Raw genomic sequence first — 17,472 nt, forward strand, 5'->3', positions numbered from 1 at the left:
TGCCGGCTGGCTGCCGTTTGACGGAAATGCTTCTGCCTCGCTTCTCTGCTCGTAATAGTAATCTCTGCTGATGCTTGCTGCGAGGCAAATGCACACGCTGTCAGTTGTGACGGCGACTGCTGCGGGAATTCGGTAACTTTCTTCCGGCGAGCGCGCCCACCATTTCATTTCTTCGAGAGTCCCAGCCCGACAGCTGACTATCCCCAGTAAACGTTGGTTCGTGAGCGTGCTGTGCCGGCTGGCTGCCATTTGACGGAAAAGTTTCTGCCTCGCTTCTCTGCTCGTAATAGTAATCTCTGCTGATGCTTGCTGCGAGGCAAATGCACACGCAGGCAGTTGTGACGGCGACTGCTGCGGGAATTCGGTAACTTTCGTCCGGTGAGCGCGCCCACCATTTCATTTCTTCGAGATTTCCCAGCACGCCAGCTGGCTATCCCAATTAACGTTTGTGCGCGTGCGTACTGTGCCGGCTGGCTGCCGTTTAACGGAAATGCTTCTGCCTCGCTTCTCTGCTCGCAATTGTAGTCTCTGCTGCTGCTTGCTGCGAGGCACATGCACATGCTGTCAGTTGTGACGGCGACTGCTGCGGGAATTCGGTAACTTTCGTCCGGTGAGCCCGCCCACCATTTTATTTCTACGAGAGTTCCCAGCACGCCGGCTGGCTATCCGCAGTTAACGTTGGTGCGCATGCGTGCTGTGCCGGCTGGCTGCCGTTTGACGGAAAAGTTTCTGCCTCGCTTCACTGCTCGTAATAGTAGTCTCCGCTGGTGCTTGCTGCGAGGCAAATGCACACGCTGTCAGTTGTGACGGCGACTGCTGCGGGAATTCGGTAACTTTCGTCCGGTGAGCGCGCCCTCAATTTCATTTCTTCGAGAGTTCCCATTACGGCGGCTGGCTATCCCCAGTTAACGTTGGTGCGCGTGCGTGCTGTGCCGGCTGGCTGCCGTTTGACGGAAATGTTTCTGCCTCGCTTCTCTACTCGTAATAGTAGTCTCTGCTGATGCTTGCTGCGAGGCAAATGCACACGCTGTCAGTTGTGATGGCGACTGCTGCGGGAATTCGGTATCTTTCGTCCGGTGAGTGCGCCCACCATTTCATTTCTTCGAGAGTCCCAGCCCGACAGCTGACTATCCCCAGTTAACGTTGGCGCGTGAGCGTGGTGTGCCGGCTGGCTGCCATTTGACGGAAAAGTTTCTGCCTCGCTTCTCTGCTCGTAATAGTAATCTCTGCTGATGCTTGCTGCGAGGCAAATGCACACGCAGGCAAATGTGACGGCGACTGCTGTGGGAATTCGGTAACTTTCGTCCGCTGAGCGCGCCCACCATTTCATTTCTTCGAGAGTTCCCAGCACGCCAGCTGGCTATCCTCAGTTAACGTTGGTGCGCGTGCGTGCTGTGCCGGCTGGCTGCCATTTGACGGAAAAGTTTCTGCCTCGCTTCTCTGCTCGTAATAGTAGTCTCTGCTGGCGCTTGCCGCGAGGCACATGCACACGCTGTCAGTTGTGACGGCGACTGCTGCGGGAATTCGATAACTTTCTTCCGGTGAGCGCGCCCTCCATTTTCATTTCTTCCAGAGTTCGCAGCACGTCAGCTGGCTATCCCCAGTAAACGTTGGTGCGCGTGCGTGCTGTGCTGGCTGGCTGCCGTTTGACGAAAAAGTTTCTGCCTCGGTTCTCTGCTCGTAATAGTAGTCTCTGCTGGTGCTTGCTTAGAGGCACATCAGACGCTGTCAGTTGTGACGGCGACTTCTGCGGGAATTCGGTAACTTTCGTCCGGTGAGCGCGCCCACCATTTCATTTCTTCGAGAGTCCCAGCACGCCAGCTGGCTATCCCAGTCAACGTTGGTGCGTGTGCGTGCTGTGCCGCCTGGCTGCCGTTTGACGGAAAAGTTCCTGCCTTGCTTCTCTGCACGAAATAATAATCCCTGCTGGTACTTGATGCTAGGCACATGCACACGCTTTTAGTTGTGACGGCGACTGCTGCGGGAATTCGGTAACTTTCGTCAGGTGAGCGCGCCCTCCATTTCATTTCTTCGAGAGTTCCCATTACGCCGGCTGGCTAACCCCAGTTAACGTTGGTGCGCGTACGTGCTGTGCCGGCTGGCTGTCGATTGGCGGAAAAGTTTCTGCCTCGCCTCTCTCCTCGTAAAAGTAGTCTCTGCTGGTCCTTGCTTCGAGGCACATTCACACGCTGTCAGTTGTGACGGCGACTGCGGCGGGAATTCGGTAACTTTCGTCCGGTGAGCGCGCTCACCATTTCTTTTCTTCGAGAGTTCCCAGCACGGCGGCTGGTTATCCCCAATTAACGTTGGTGGGCGTGCGTGCTGTGCCGGCTGGCTGCCGTTTGACGAAAAAGTTTCTGCCTCGCTTCTCTGCTCGTAATAGTAGTCTCTGCTGGCGCTTGCATAGAGGCACATGCACACGCTGTCAGTTCTGTCGGCGACCGCTGCCGAAATTCGGTAACTTTCGTCCGGTGACCGCGCCCACCCTTTCATTTCTTAGAGAGTTCCCAGCACGCCGGCTGGCTATCCCCAGTTAAAGTTGGTGCGCGTGCGTGCTTTGCCGGCTGGCTGCTGTTTGACGGAAAGGTTTCTGCCTCGCTTGTCTGCTCGTAAAAGTAATCTCTGCTGGTCCTTGCTTCGAGGCACATGCACACGCTGTCAGTTGTGACGGCGACTGCTGCAGGAATTCAGTAGCTTTCATCCGGTGAGCGTGCCCTCCATTTCATTTCTTCCAGAGTTCCCAGCACGTCGGCTGGCTATCCCCAGTAAAAGTTGGTGCGCGTCGGTGCTGTGCTGGCTGGCTGCCGTTTGGCGAAAAAGTTTCTGCCTCGCTTCTCTGCTCGTAATAGTAGTCTCTGCTGGTCCTTGCTTCGAGGCACATGCACACGCTGTCAGTTGTGACGGCGAATGCTGCGGGAATTTGGTAACTTTCGTCCGGTGAGCGCGCCCTCCATTTCATTTCTTCCAGAGTTCCCAGCACGTCGGCTGACTATCCCCAGTAAACGTTGGTGCGCGTGCATGCTGTGCCGGCTGGCTGCCGTTTAACGAAAAAGTTTCTGCCTCGTTTCTCTGCTCGTAATAGTAGTCTCTGCTGTAGCTTGCTTAGAATCACATGCACACGCTGTCAGTTGTGACGGCGGCCGCTGCGGGAATTCGGTAACTTTCGTCCGGTGAGCGCGCCCACCATTTCATTTCTTCGTGAGTCCCAGCCCGACAGCTGACTATCCCCAGTTAACGTTGGCGCGTTAGCGTGCTGTGCCGGCTGGCTGCCATTTGACGGAAAAGTTTCTGCCTCGCTTCTCTGCTCGTAATAGTAGTCTCTGCTGGCTGCTTGTTGCGAGGCACATGCACACGCAGGCAGTTGTGACGGCGACTGCTGCGGGAATTCGGTAACTTTCGTCCGGTGAGCGCGCCCACCAATTCATTTCTTCGAGAGTTCCCAGCGCGCCGGCTGGCTGTCCCCAGTTAAAGTTGGTGCCCGTGCGTGCTGTGCCGGCTGGCTGCCGTTTGACGGAAATGTTTCTGCCTCGCTTCTCTGCTCGTAATAGTAGTCTCTGCTGATGCTTGCTGCGAGGCAAATGCACACGCTGTCAGTTGTGACGGCGACTGTTGCGGGAATTCGGTAACATTTGTCCGGTGAGCGCGCCCACCATTCCATATCTTCGAGAGTCCCAGCCCGACAGCGACTATCCCCAGTTAACGTTGGTGCGCGTACGTGCTGTGCCGGCTGGCTGTCGTTTGACGGAAAAGTTCCTGCCTCGCTTCTCTGCTCGTAATAGTAATCTCTGCTGGTGCTTGCTGCGAGGCACATGCACACGCTGTCAGTTGTTACCGCGACTGCTGCGGGAATTCGGTAACTTCCGTCCGGTGAGCACGCCCACCATTTCATTTCTGCTAGAGTCCCAGCACACCAGCTCGCTATCCTCAATTAACGTTGGTGCGCGTGCGCGCTGTGCCGGATGGCTGCCGTTTGTCGGAAAGGTTTCTGCCTCGCTTCTCTGCACGTATTAGAAGTCTCTGCTTGTGCTTGCTGCGAGGCACATGCACACGCTGTCAGTTGTGACGGCGACTGCTGCGGGAATTCGGTAATATTCGCGCGGTGTTCGTGCCCACCATTTAATTTCTACGAGAGTTCCCAACACGCCGGCTGGCTATCCCCAGTTAACGTTTGTGCGCGTGCGTGCTGTGCCGGCTGGCTGCCGTTTGACGGAAATGTTTCTGCCTCGCTTCTCTGCTCGTAATAGTAGTCTCTGCTGATGCTTGCTGAGGCAAATGCACACGCTGTCAGTTGTGACGGCGACTGCTGCGGGAATTTGGTAACTTTTGTCCGGTGAGCGCGCCCTCCATTTCATTTCATCGAGAGTCCCAGCACGACAGCTGACTATTCCCAGTCAACGTTGGTGCGTGTGCGTGCTGTGCCGGCTGGCTGCCATTTGACGGAAAAGTTTCTGCCTCGCTTCTCTGCGCGTAATAGTAGTCTCTGCTGGCTGCTTGCTGCGAGGCACATGCACACGCAGGCTGTTGTGACGGCGACTGCTGCGGGAATTCGGTAAATTTCGTCCGGTGAGCGCGCCCTCCATTTCATTTCTTTGAGAGTTCCCAGCACGCCGGCTGTCTATCCCCAGTTAACGTTGGTGCGCGTGCGTGCTGTGCCGGCTGGCTGCCGTTTGACGGAAAAGTTTCTGCCTCGCTTCACTGCTCGTAATAGTAGTCTCCGCTGGTGCTTGCTGCGAGGCAAATGCACAGGCTGTCAGTTGTGACGGCGACTGCTGCGGGAATTCGGTAACTTTCGTCCGGTGAGCGCGCCCTCAATTTCATTTCTTCGAGAGTTCCCATTACGGCGGCTGGCTATCCCCAGTTAACGTTGGTGCGCGTGCGTGCTGTGCCGGCTGGCTGCCGTTTGACGGAAATGTTTCTGCCTCGCTTCTCTACTCGTAATAGTAGTCTCTGCTGATGCTTGCTGCGAGGCAAATGCACACGCTGTCAGTTGTGATGGCGACTGCTGCGGGAATTCGGTAACTTTCGTCCGGTGAGTGCGCCCACCATTTCATTTCTTCGAGAGTTCCCAGCACGCCAGCTGGCTATCCTCAGTTAACGTTGGTGCGCGTGCGTGCTGTGCCGGCTGGCTGCCATTTGACGGAAAAGTTTCTGCCTCGCTTCTCTGCTCGTAATAGTAGTCTCTGCTGGCGCTTGCCGCGAGGCACATGCACACGCTGTCAGTTGTGACGGCGACTGCTGCGGGAATTCGATAACTTTCTTCCGGTGAGCGCGCCCTCCATTTTCATTTCTTCCAGAGTTCGCAGCACGTCAGCTGGCTATCCCCAGTAAACGTTGGTGCGCGTGCGTGCTGTGCTGGCTGGCTGCCGTTTGACGAAAAAGTTTCTGCCTCGGTTCTCTGCTCGTAATAGTAGTCTCTGCTGGTGCTTGCTTAGAGGCACATGCAGACGCTGTCAGTTGTGACGGCGACTTCTGCGGGAATTCGGTAACTTTCGTCCGGTGAGCGCGCCCACCAATTCATTTCTTCGAGAGTTCCCAGCGCGCCGGCTGGCTGTCCCCAGTTAAAGTTGGTGCCCGTGCGTGCTGTGCCGGCTGGCTGCCGTTTGACGGAAATGTTTCTGCCTCGCTTCTCTGCTCGTAATAGTAGTCTCTGCTGATGCTTGCTGCGAGGCAAATGCACACGCTGTCAGTTGTGACGGCGACTGTTGCGGGAATTCGGTAACATTTGTCCGGTGAGCGCGCCCACCATTCCATATCTTCGAGAGTCCCAGCCCGACAGCGACTATCCCCAGTTAACGTTGGTGCGCGTACGTGCTGTGCCGGCTGGCTGTCGTTTGACGGAAAAGTTCCTGCCTCGCTTCTCTGCTCGTAATAGTAATCTCTGCTGGTGCTTGCTGCGAGGCACATGCACACGCTGTCAGTTGTTACCGCGACTGCTGCGGGAATTCGGTAACTTCCGTCCGGTGAGCACGCCCACCATTTCATTTCTGCTAGAGTCCCAGCACACCAGCTCGCTATCCTCAATTAACGTTGGTGCGCGTGCGCGCTGTGCCGGATGGCTGCCGTTTGTCGGAAAGGTTTCTGCCTCGCTTCTCTGCACGTATTAGAAGTCTCTGCTGGTGCTTGCTGCGAGGCACATGCACACGCTGTCAGTTGTGACGGCGACTGCTGCGGGAATTCGGTAATATTCGCGCGGTGTTCGTGCCCACCATTTAATTTCTACGAGAGTTCCCAACACGCCGGCTGGCTATCCCCAGTTAACGTTTGTGCGCGTGCGTGCTGTGCCGGCTGGCTGCCGTTTGACGGAAATGTTTCTGCCTCGCTTCTCTGCTCGTAATAGTAGTCTCTGCTGATGCTTGCTGAGGCAAATGCACACGCTGTCAGTTGTGACGGCGACTGCTGCGGGAATTTGGTAACTTTTGTCCGGTGAGCGCGCCCTCCATTTCATTTCATCGAGAGTCCCAGCACGACAGCTGACTATTCCCAGTCAACGTTGGTGCGTGTGCGTGCTGTGCCGGCTGGCTGCCATTTGACGGAAAAGTTTCTGCCTCGCTTCTCTGCGCGTAATAGTAGTCTCTGCTGGCTGCTTGCTGCGAGGCACATGCACACGCAGGCTGTTGTGACGGCGACTGCTGCGGGAATTCGGTAAATTTCGTCCGGTGAGCGCGCCCTCCATTTCATTTCTTTGAGAGTTCCCAGCACGCCGGCTGTCTATCCCCAGTTAACGTTGGTGCGCGTGCGTGCTGTGCCGGCTGGCTGCCGTTTGACGGAAAAGTTTCTGCCTCGCTTCACTGCTCGTAATAGTAGTCTCCGCTGGTGCTTGCTGCGAGGCAAATGCACACGCTGTCAGTTGTGACGGCGACTGCTGCGGGAATTCGGTAACTTTCGTCCGGTGAGCGCGCCCTCAATTTCATTTCTTCGAGAGTTCCCATTACGGCGGCTGGCTATCCCCAGTTAACGTTGGTGCGCGTGCGTGCTGTACCGGCTGGCTGCCGTTTGACGGAAATGTTTCTGCCTCGCTTCTCTACTCGTAATAGTAGTCTCTGCTGATGCTTGCTGCGAGGCAAATGCACACGCTGTCAGTTGTGATGGCGACTGCTGCGGGAATTCGGTAACTTTCGTCCGGTGAGTGCGCCCACCATTTCATTTCTTCGAGAGTTCCCAGCACGCCAGCTGGCTATCCTCAGTTAACGTTGGTGCGCGTGCGTGCTGTGCCGGCTGGCTGCCATTTGACGGAAAAGTTTCTGCCTCGCTTCTCTGCTCGTAATAGTAGTCTCTGCTGGCGCTTGCCGCGAGGCACATGCACACGCTGTCAGTTGTGACGGCGACTGCTGCGGGAATTCGATAACTTTCTTCCGGTGAGCGCGCCCTCCATTTTCATTTCTTCCAGAGTTCGCAGCACGTCAGCTGGCTATCCCCAGTAAACGTTGGTGCGCGTGCGTGCTGTGCTGGCTGGCTGCCGTTTGACGAAAAAGTTTCTGCCTCGGTTCTCTGCTCGTAATAGTAGTCTCTGCTGGTGCTTGCTTAGAGGCACATGCAGACGCTGTCAGTTGTGACGGCGACTTCTGCGGGAATTCGGTAACTTTCGTCCGGTGAGCGCGCCCACCATTTCATTTCTTCGAGAGTCCCAGCACGCCAGCTGGCTATCCCAGTCAACGTTGGTGCGTGTGCGTGCTGTGCCGCCTGGCTGCCGTTTGACGGAAAAGTTCCTGCCTTGCTTCTCTGCACGAAATAATAATCCCTGCTGGTACTTGATGCTAGGCACATGCACACGCTTTTAGTTGTGACGGCGACTGCTGCGGGAATTCGGTAACTTTCGTCAGGTGAGCGCGCCCTCCATTTCATTTCTTCGAGAGTTCCCAATACGCCGGCTGGCTAACCCCAGTTAACGTTGGTGCGCGTACGTGCTGTGCCGGCTGGCTGTCGATTGGCGGAAAAGTTTCTGCCTCGCCTCTCTCCTCGTAAAAGTAGTCTCTGCTGGTCCTTGCTTCGAGGCACATTCACACGCTGTCAGTTGTGACGGCGACTGCGGCGGGAATTCGGTAACTTTCGTCCGGTGAGCGCGCTCACCATTTCTTTTCTTCGAGAGTTCCCAGCACGGCGGCTGGTTATCCCCAATTAACGTTGGTGGGCGTGCGTGCTGTGCCGGCTGGCTGCCGTTTGACGAAAAAGTTTCTGCCTCGCTTCTCTGCTCGTAATAGTAGTCTCTGCTGGCGCTTGCATAGAGGCACATGCACACGCTGTCAGTTCTGTCGGCGACCGCTGCCGAAATTCGGTAACTTTCGTCCGGTGACCGAGCCCACCCTTTCATTTCTTAGAGAGTTCCCAGCACGCCGGCTGGCTATCCCCAGTTAAAGTTGGTGCGCGTGCGTGCTTTGCCGGCTGGCTGCTGTTTGACGGAAAGGTTTCTGCCTCGCTTGTCTGCTCGTAAAAGTAATCTCTGCTGGTCCTTGCTTCGAGGCACATGCACACGCTGTCAGTTGTGACGGCGACTGCTGCAGGAATTCAGTAGCTTTCATCCGGTGAGCGTGCCCTCCATTTCATTTCTTCCAGAGTTCCCAGCACGCCGGCTGGCTATCCCCAGTTAAAGTTGGTGCGCGTGCGTGCTGTGCCGGCTGGCTGCCGTTTGGCGAAAAAGTTTCTGCCTCGCTTCTCTGCTCGTAATAGTAGTCTCTGCTGGTCCTTGCTTCGAGGCACATGCACACGCTGTCAGTTGTGACGGCGAATGCTGCGGGAATTTGGTAACTTTCGTCCGGTGAGCGCGCCCTCCATTTCATTTCTTCCAGAGTTCCCAGCACGTCGGCTGACTATCCCCAGTAAACGTTGGTGCGCGTGCATGCTGTGCCGGCTGGCTGCCGTTTAACGAAAAAGTTTCTGCCTCGTTTCTCTGCTCGTAATAGTAGTCTCTGCTGTAGCTTGCTTAGAATCACATGCACACGCTGTCAGTTGTGACGGCGGCCGCTGCGGGAATTCGGTAACTTTCGTCCGGTGAGCGCGCCCACCATTTCATTTCTTCGTGAGTCCCAGCCCGACAGCTGACTATCCCCAGTTAACGTTGGCGCGTTAGCGTGCTGTGCCGGCTGGCTGCCATTTGACGGAAAAGTTTCTGCCTCGCTTCTCTGCTCGTAATAGTAGTCTCTGCTGGCTGCTTGTTGCGAGGCACATGCACACGCAGGCAGTTGTGACGGCGACTGCTGCGGGAATTCGGTAACTTTCGCCCGGTGAGCGCGCCCACCAATTCATTTCTTCGAGAGTTCCCAGCACGCCGGCTGTCTATCCCCAGTTAACGTTGGTGCGCGTGCGTGCTGTGCCGGCTGGCTGCCGTTTGACGGAAAATTTTCTGCCTCGCCTCTCTCCTCGTAAAAGTAGTCTCTGCAGGTCCTTGCTTCGAGGCACATGCACACGCTGTCAGTTGTGACGGCGACTGCGGCGGGAATTCGGCAACTTTCGTCCGGTGAGCGCGCTCACCATTTATTTTCTTCGAGCGTTCCCAGCATGGCGGCTGGTTATCCCCAGTTAACGTTGGTGCGCGTGCGTGCTGTGCCGGCTGGCTGCCGTTTGACGAAAAAGTTTCTGCCTCGCTTCTCTGCTCGTAATAGTAGTCTCTGCTGGCGCTTGCTTAGAGGCACATGCACACGCTGTCAGTTGTGTCGGCGACCGCTGCCGAAATACGGTAACTTTCGTCCGGTGACCGCGCCCACCCTTTCATTTCTTAGAGAGTTCCCAGCACGCCGGCTGGCTATCCCCAGTTAAAGTTGGTGCGCATGCCTGCTTTGCCGGCTGGCTGCCGTTTGACGGAAAGGTTTCTGCCTCGCTTCTCTGCTCGTAATAGTAGTCTCTGCTGGTCCTTGCTTCGAGGCACATGCACACGCTGTCAGTTGTGACGGCGACTGCTGCGGGAATTCGGAAACTTTCGTCCGGTGAGCGCGCTCTCCATTTTCATTTCTTCCAGAGTTCCCAGCACGTCGGCTGGCTATCCCCAGTAAACGTTGGTGTGCGTGCGTGCTGTGCTGGCTGGCTGCCGTTTTACGAAAAAGTTTCTGCCTCGCTTCTCTGCTCGTAATAGTAGTCTCTGCTGGTGCTTGCTTAGAGGCACATGCACACGCTGTCAGTTGTGACGGCGACTGCTGCGGGATGGGCTTGGCAGCACCCCAACCATGACGACCGCTTCTCACCTTCGACGCTTGTTCTTGCTGCAGGTGTCCAGCTGCCTTTTACGGTGCGACGCCCACTGCGACGACTGGAAGGATGCCGGAAGGCCCTCATGGATGCCGGCCTGGACGCCGGAACGGCGCGGTGCCCAACATGTGCGGCAGCACTGCATCACGCCCGCCACCCCCACGTCAGCGACAGCGTTGCGCCAGTGCCCGGCACCACCACCGGATGGAAACGCCCCCTGTCTATCACCGCTACTTCCGATGATGATTCGCCAGCGATCAACCTCCTCCCCACCTGACCGATGTATAAACGCGACACTAGCCACCGCCGCGCTCTATGGGCTTGGCTGCACCCCAACCATGACGACCGCTTCTAACCTTCGACGCTTGTTCTTGCTGCAGGTGTCCATCTGCCTTTTACGGTGCGACGCCCACTTCGACGACTGGAAGGATGCCGGAAGGCCCTCATGGATGCCGGCCTGGACGCCGGAACGGCGCGGTGCCCAACATGTGCGGCAGCACTGCATCACGCCGGCCACCCCCACGTCAGCGACAGCATTGCGCCAGTGCCCGGCACCACCACCGGATGGAAACGCCCCCTGTCTATCACCGCTACTTCCGACGATGATTCGCCAGCGATCAACCTCCTCCCCACCTGACCGATGTATAAACGCGACACTAGCCACCGCCGCGCTCTATGGGCTGGGCAGCACCCCATCCATGGCGACCGCTTCTCACCTTCGAGGCTTGTTCTTGCTGCAGGTTAATTCTCAATACTGCTTATTTGCGCGACGCACGCGGTATGCTGGTTTACTGGTGCTGCCAAGCCCAATGTGTTGCATTCATATTGCCTCTGATTGTTACCATGTCATAAAGCAGTTACTAATCTTATCTGGCGATATTGAGCTAAACCCCGGTCCCCCCACCCTTCGTTCCGGTGAAAATGGCCTTTTCGAAGCACTGGACGAAATCCGAGCCGGCCAAGCCTCACTTCTCGCAGAAATGAAGGCTATCCGCGTCAGGCTTTCCCAAAGTGACCAAGCATTTGAAGAAATTAAAAACCGACTGGCAAAAATTGAAGCCGACTGTTCATCGATAACAGCTGTAAAAAAACAAGTGAACGATGTACAGGCGCTCTCCGAACAGAACTCTGAGCAGGTTGCTGCTATTAAAAGCAGACTTGATGATTCGGACGACAGGTCGCACAGATCAAACCTGGTTTTTTTTGGCCATAAAGATGACGAACGGGAAACGTGGGCGCAGTCAGAGGCCCTTATTATCCAACACTGCAGCGAGCAGTTAGACACCACTCTTGCTCCCCTAGATATCGAGAGAGCTCACAGGCTGGGAATGTTTGGGGCGGACCGAAACCGACCAATAATTGTTAAATTTGCGCATTTTAAGGTTAAAGAAAAGGTTCTTTCATGTGCCAAAAAACTGAAAGGCACAAGTTACAGTATTTCTGAGGACTACTGCCCAAGTACTCTTGCCGCTAGAAAGCGCCTTGTGGAATTCGCGAAGGCACAGGAAGAAACTAAATTCAAACTCAGACATGACAAACTAACCATCGGAAAGAAAACTTACACTTTCGACCGGAGTAGTCAGATGGTTGTCCCCCACCCTTTACGCACGTAGGAAACACTTGTCTGAAACCTAGCCGTTCTTACTTATCCTTTATATATACTAATATCAGAAGCCTTTTGCCTAAACTTGATCATCTCAGCAATATAATTCACACAACAGAGTCTAACCTTGTTGTTCTTACCGAGACGTGGCTCACATCATCAATCACCGACTCTGAAATTCTCTCGCTTTCTTCCGACTTAAATATTTTCCGGCGGGATCGAACCGACAAGCGTGGGGGTGGCGTACTGATAGCAGCCCACCGAAATCTCCAATGCATCGAATTAAAAATATCATCGCCCCTAGAAATTATATTTGTTATTTCCAATGCCTCTTACCCGCCTATAATAATCGGCGCCTGTTATCGCCCCCCCGACGCCAACGCTTCTTTTGTCGCCGAATTCCACGCAGTTCTTCAATGCGTAACTGCAACGCACCGTCAGTCACCTATTCTGCTGTTCGGAGACTAACTTTCCTGCTATTACCTGGTCTAATCTCGCCAAAACACTATCAAAGAATAACATTGAAAGTGACTTCGTAAACACGTGTCTAACCTTTGGACTAACGCAAGTAGTCGCCCAACCAACACGTCATAGCAGCAATTCGTCTAATACACTCGATCTGGTCCTTACCTCTGACTCCGATAAGCTCTCTTCGCTCACATCTTTACCAGGTCTTAGTGACCATTCCATCATGCATGGTTCGTTTCATTGCCATCTACCGGGTACAACAACAATAATGAAAACAATAACATTATATGACAAAGGAAACTATTCCGCAATCAATACTGCACTTGAGGAATTTTCCGTCTGGCTTCTTGAGGACCTTTCTAAACGTTCCGCTGAGACTAACTGGTTACTTTTCAAGGATAAAATGCATGAGCTGATAGAGACGTACATACCCACTATCACTGTAACCGATAAACAATCATCGCCATGGTTCAACCGCACGCTGAAACGTCTCAACAACATAAATAAAAGACTCTTTCGCACTGCTAAACGAATTAACAACGAATGCTCATGGAAAAAGTATTACACTGCGGAAAAAGAGTTTGAGTCACTTGCTAACAAAACAAAGCGTATTTTCTATTCATCAGTTTTGCCAACCATGTTAAAAAATGACCCTAAAAATTTTGGAGCACTATAAACCCTAAACGCTCGCAACCATTACAATTACACGATCACTGCAATCGCCCGATTCCTGCAAGTCAAACAGCCGAAGAACTAAACCGTGCATTCACTTCTGTTTTCACACAAGAACCTGCTAACAATTTACCAGATTTTCCCCATTACGATCACACTGTTATGCCTGAGATCACTTTTAATCCTCCCGGTATTGTGAAAATCATTGACTCATTAAGGCTTTCATCTTCTGCAGATGTCGATGGCATTAACACCAAGGTACTAAAACATACGAAAAACACTGTCAGTGTGATTTTATGCCATATTTTCCAGCAATCATTGTCATCAGGAGTGGTGCCGGAAGATTGGAGAGTAGGCAAGGTTGTTCCAGTCCCGAAAAAAGGTCCTCCATTTTTATGTTCTAGTTATCGTCCCATTTCACTAACTAGCGTTTGTTCAAAACTAATGGAGCATGTGCTTTACTCTCACATAGTAAAATTCCTGATATCTGTCACTTTTTTCATCCTAATCAGCATGGGTTTCGCAAAGGGCTATCATGTGATACTCAACTCGCTTTATTCATTAACGACATAAGCTCTAATCTCGATTTAAACATTCCGGTGGACGCTCTCTTTTTGGTTTTTGAAAAGGCATTCGACATGGTTCCCCATCAAAGACTTCTACTTCAACTTTCAAGCTTACACATTAACCCCCTTGTATTAGATTGGATACGCAATTTTCTCACTAACCGGAAACAATTTGTGTATGCTAATAAACTTTCGTCATCTTGCTCCCCGGTCCTTTCCGGTGTCCCCCAAGGCACTGTGCTTGGGCCTTTGCTTTTTCTAATCTATATTAACGACCTGCCTAATAATATCACTTCTCATATCCGCCTATTTGCAGACGACTGTGTAATCTACCGCCCCATCCATAACACCTCGGACTCTCGCTTACTACAAAACGACCTTAAACGTGTTGAAGCGTAGTGCAACACTTGGTTAATGTCCTTAAACACTAACAAAACGTCATTGCTTTCTTTCCATCGGCGTCAAAACTATCAACCCTTCAAGTACGAAATTAGTGCATCTGAAATAGCATCTGTTCAATCGTATAAATATCTCGGCATCACATTTTCTAACACACTTAATTGGTCAGCGCACATAACAAACATAACAAACGAAGCCAATCGCACTCTTGGCTTCCTCCGTAGGAACTTGCGACGCGCTTCTGCTTCTATTAAAACGTTAACATACCTCACATTTGTCCGGACGAAGTTGGAGTACGCATGCTCAGTCTGGGACCCTCATCAATCTAACCTTTCAAACACCCTCGAATCCGTTCAGAATCGCGCAGCTAGATTTATTTTTTCGGACTACTCGTATCACACCAGCGTCACTGCAATTAAATCTGAGGCTAATCTTACTAATCTCGAGTCCAGACGTTGCATCTTTCGGTTCTGCCTCTTTCATAAATTTTATCACAGCCAACTTGATGTTTCAGCTATCCTGCCAGCTCATCGCTTATCAAGCCGCACCAACCATCCCAAAACAGTCTACCCTCCCCCAGCACAGACTACAGCTCATCTTCGCTCATTCTTCGCGCAAACTGCTCGAGACAGGAACGGCCTGCCATTCGACTCCGTGCACCACTCCGATCCACTGCACTTCAAGGCTGCCATCCAATCTCCCATTAGTGACAAACTCAGCCCATCCCTCATGTAATACCCCATTCCTGGGGCATTTGAGGTATTGATAATAAAAATTCGGTAACTTTCTTTAGGTGAGCGCGCCCTCCATTTCATTTCTTCGAGAGTTGCCATTACGCCGGCTGGCTAACCCCAGTTAACGTTGGTGCGCGTACGTGCTGTGCCGGCTGGCTGTCGATTGACGGAAAAGTTTCTGCCTCGCCTCTCTCCTCGTAAAAGTAGTCTCTGCAGGTCCTTGCTTCGAGGCACATGCACACGCTGTCAGTTGTGACGGCGACTGCGGCGGGAATTCGGTAACTTTCGTCCGGTGAGCGCGCTCACCATTTATTTTCTTCGAGAGTTCCCAGCATGGCGGCTGGTTATCCCCAGTTAACGTTGGTGCGCGTGCGTGCTGTGCCGGCTGGCTGCCATTTGACGGAAAAGTTTCTGCCTCGCTTCTCTGCTCGTAATAGTAGTCTCTGCTGGCGCTTGCCGCGAGGCACATGCACACGCTGTCAGTTGTGACGGCGACTGCTGCGGGAATTCGATAACTTTCTTCCGGTGAGCGCGCCCTCCATTTTCATTTCTTCCAGAGTTCGCAGCACGTCAGCTGGCTATCCCCAGTAAACGTTGGTGCGCGTGCGTGCTGTGCTGGCTGGCTGCCGTTTGACGAAAAAGTTTCTGCCTCGGTTCTCTGCTCGTAATAGTAGTCTCTGCTGGTGCTTGCTTAGAGGCACATGCAGACGCTGTCAGTTGTGACGGCGACTTCTGCGGGAATTCGGTAACTTTCGTCCGGTGAGCGCGCCCACCATTTCATTTCTTCGAGAGTCCCAGCACGCCAGCTGGCTATCCCAGTCAACGTTGGTGCGTGTGCGTGCTGTGCCGCCTGGCTGCCGTTTGACGGAAAAGTTCCTGCCTTGCTTCTCTGCACGAAATAATAATCCCTGCTGGTACTTGATGCTAGGCACATGCACACGCTTTTAGTTGTGACGGCGACTGCTGCGGGAATTCGGTAACTTTCGTCAGGTGAGCGCGCCCTCCATTTCATTTCTTCGAGAGTTCCCATTACGCCGGCTGGCTAACCCCAGTTAACGTTGGTGCGCGTACGTGCTGTGCCGGCTGGCTGTCGATTGGCGGAAAAGTTTCTGCCTCGCCTCTCTCCTCGTAAAAGTAGTCTCTGCTGGTCCTTGCTTCGAGGCACATTCACACGCTGTCAGTTGTGACGGCGACTGCGGCGGGAATTCGGTAACTTTCGTCCGGTGAGCGCGCTCACCATTTCTTTTCTTCGAGAGTTCCCAGCACGGCGGCTGGTTATCCCCAATTAACGTTGGTGGGCGTGCGTGCTGTGCCGGCTGGCTGCCGTTTGACGAAAAAGTTTCTGCCTCGCTTCTCTGCTCGTAATAGTAGTCTCTGCTGGCGCTTGCATAGAGGCACATGCACACGCTGTCAGTTCTGTCGGCGACCGCTGCCGAAATTCGGTAACTTTCGTCCGGTGACCGCGCCCACCCTTTCATTTCTTAGAGAGTTTCCAGCACGCCGGCTGGCTATCCCCAGTTAAAGTTGGTGCGCGTGCGTGCTTTGCCGGCTGGCTGCTGTTTGACGGAAAGGTTTCTGCCTCGCTTGTCTGCTCGTAAAAGTAATCTCTGCTGGTCCTTGCTTCGAGGCACATGCACACGCTGTCAGTTGTGACGGCGACTGCTGCAGGAATTCAGTAGCTTTCATCCGGTGAGCGTGCCCTCCATTTCATTTCTTCCAGAGTTCCCAGCACGTCGGCTGGATATCCCCAGTAAAAGTTGGTGCGCGTCGGTGCTGTGCTGGCTGGCTGCCGTTTGGCGAAAAAGTTTCTGCCTCGCTTCTCTGCTCGTAATAGTAGTCTCTGCTGGTCCTTGCTTCGAGGCACATGCACACGCTGTCAGTTGTGACGGCGAATGCTGCGGGAATTTGGTAACTTTCGTCCGGTGAGCGCGCCCTCCATTTCATTTCTTCCAGAGTTCCCAGCACGTCGGCTGACTATCCCCAGTAAACGTTGGTGCGCGTGCATGCTGTGCCGGCTGGCTGCCGTTTAACGAAAAAGTTTCTGCCTCGTTTCTCTGCTCGTAATAGTAGTCTCTGCTATAGCTTGCTTAGAATCACATGCACACGCTGTCAGTTGTGACGGCGGCCGCTGCGGGAATTCGGTAACTTTCGTCCGGTGAGCGCGCCCACCATTTCATTTCTTCGTGAGTCCCAGCCCGACAGCTGACTATCCCCAGTTAACGTTGGCGCGTTAGCGTGCTGTGCCGGCTGGCTGCCATTTGACGGAAAAGTTTCTGCCTCGCTTCTCTGCTCGTAATAGTAGTCTCTGCTGGCTGCTTGTTGCGAGGCACATGCACACGCAGGCAGTTGTGACGGCGACTGCTGCGGGAATTCGGTAACTTTCGCCCGGTGAGCGCGCCCACCAATTCATTTCTTCGAGAGTTCCCAGCGCGCCGGCTGGCTGTCCCCAGTTAAAGTTGGTGCCCGTGCGTGCTGTGCCGGCTGGCTGCCGTTTGACGGAAATGTTTCTGCCTCGCTTCTCTGCTCGTAATAGTAGTCTCTGCTGATGCTTGCTGCGAGGCAAATGCACACGCTGTCAGTTGTGACGGCGACTGTTGCGGGAATTCGGTAACATTTGTCCGGTGAGCGCGCCCACCATTCCATATCTTCGAGAGTCCCAGCCCGACAGCGACTATCCCCAGTTAACGTTGGTGCGCGTACGTGCTGTGCCGGCTGGCTGTCGTTTGACGGAAAAGTTCCTGCCTCGCTTCTCTGCTCGTAATAGTAATCTCTGCTGGTGCTTGCTGCGAGGCACATGCACACGCTGTCAGTTGTTACCGCGACTGCTGCGGGAATTCGGTAACTTCCGTCCGGT

Source organism: Amblyomma americanum, chromosome 6 (assembly GCF_052857255.1).
Source record: "Amblyomma americanum isolate KBUSLIRL-KWMA chromosome 6, ASM5285725v1, whole genome shotgun sequence".
Classification (NCBI taxonomy): Eukaryota; Metazoa; Arthropoda; class Arachnida; order Ixodida; family Ixodidae; genus Amblyomma; species Amblyomma americanum.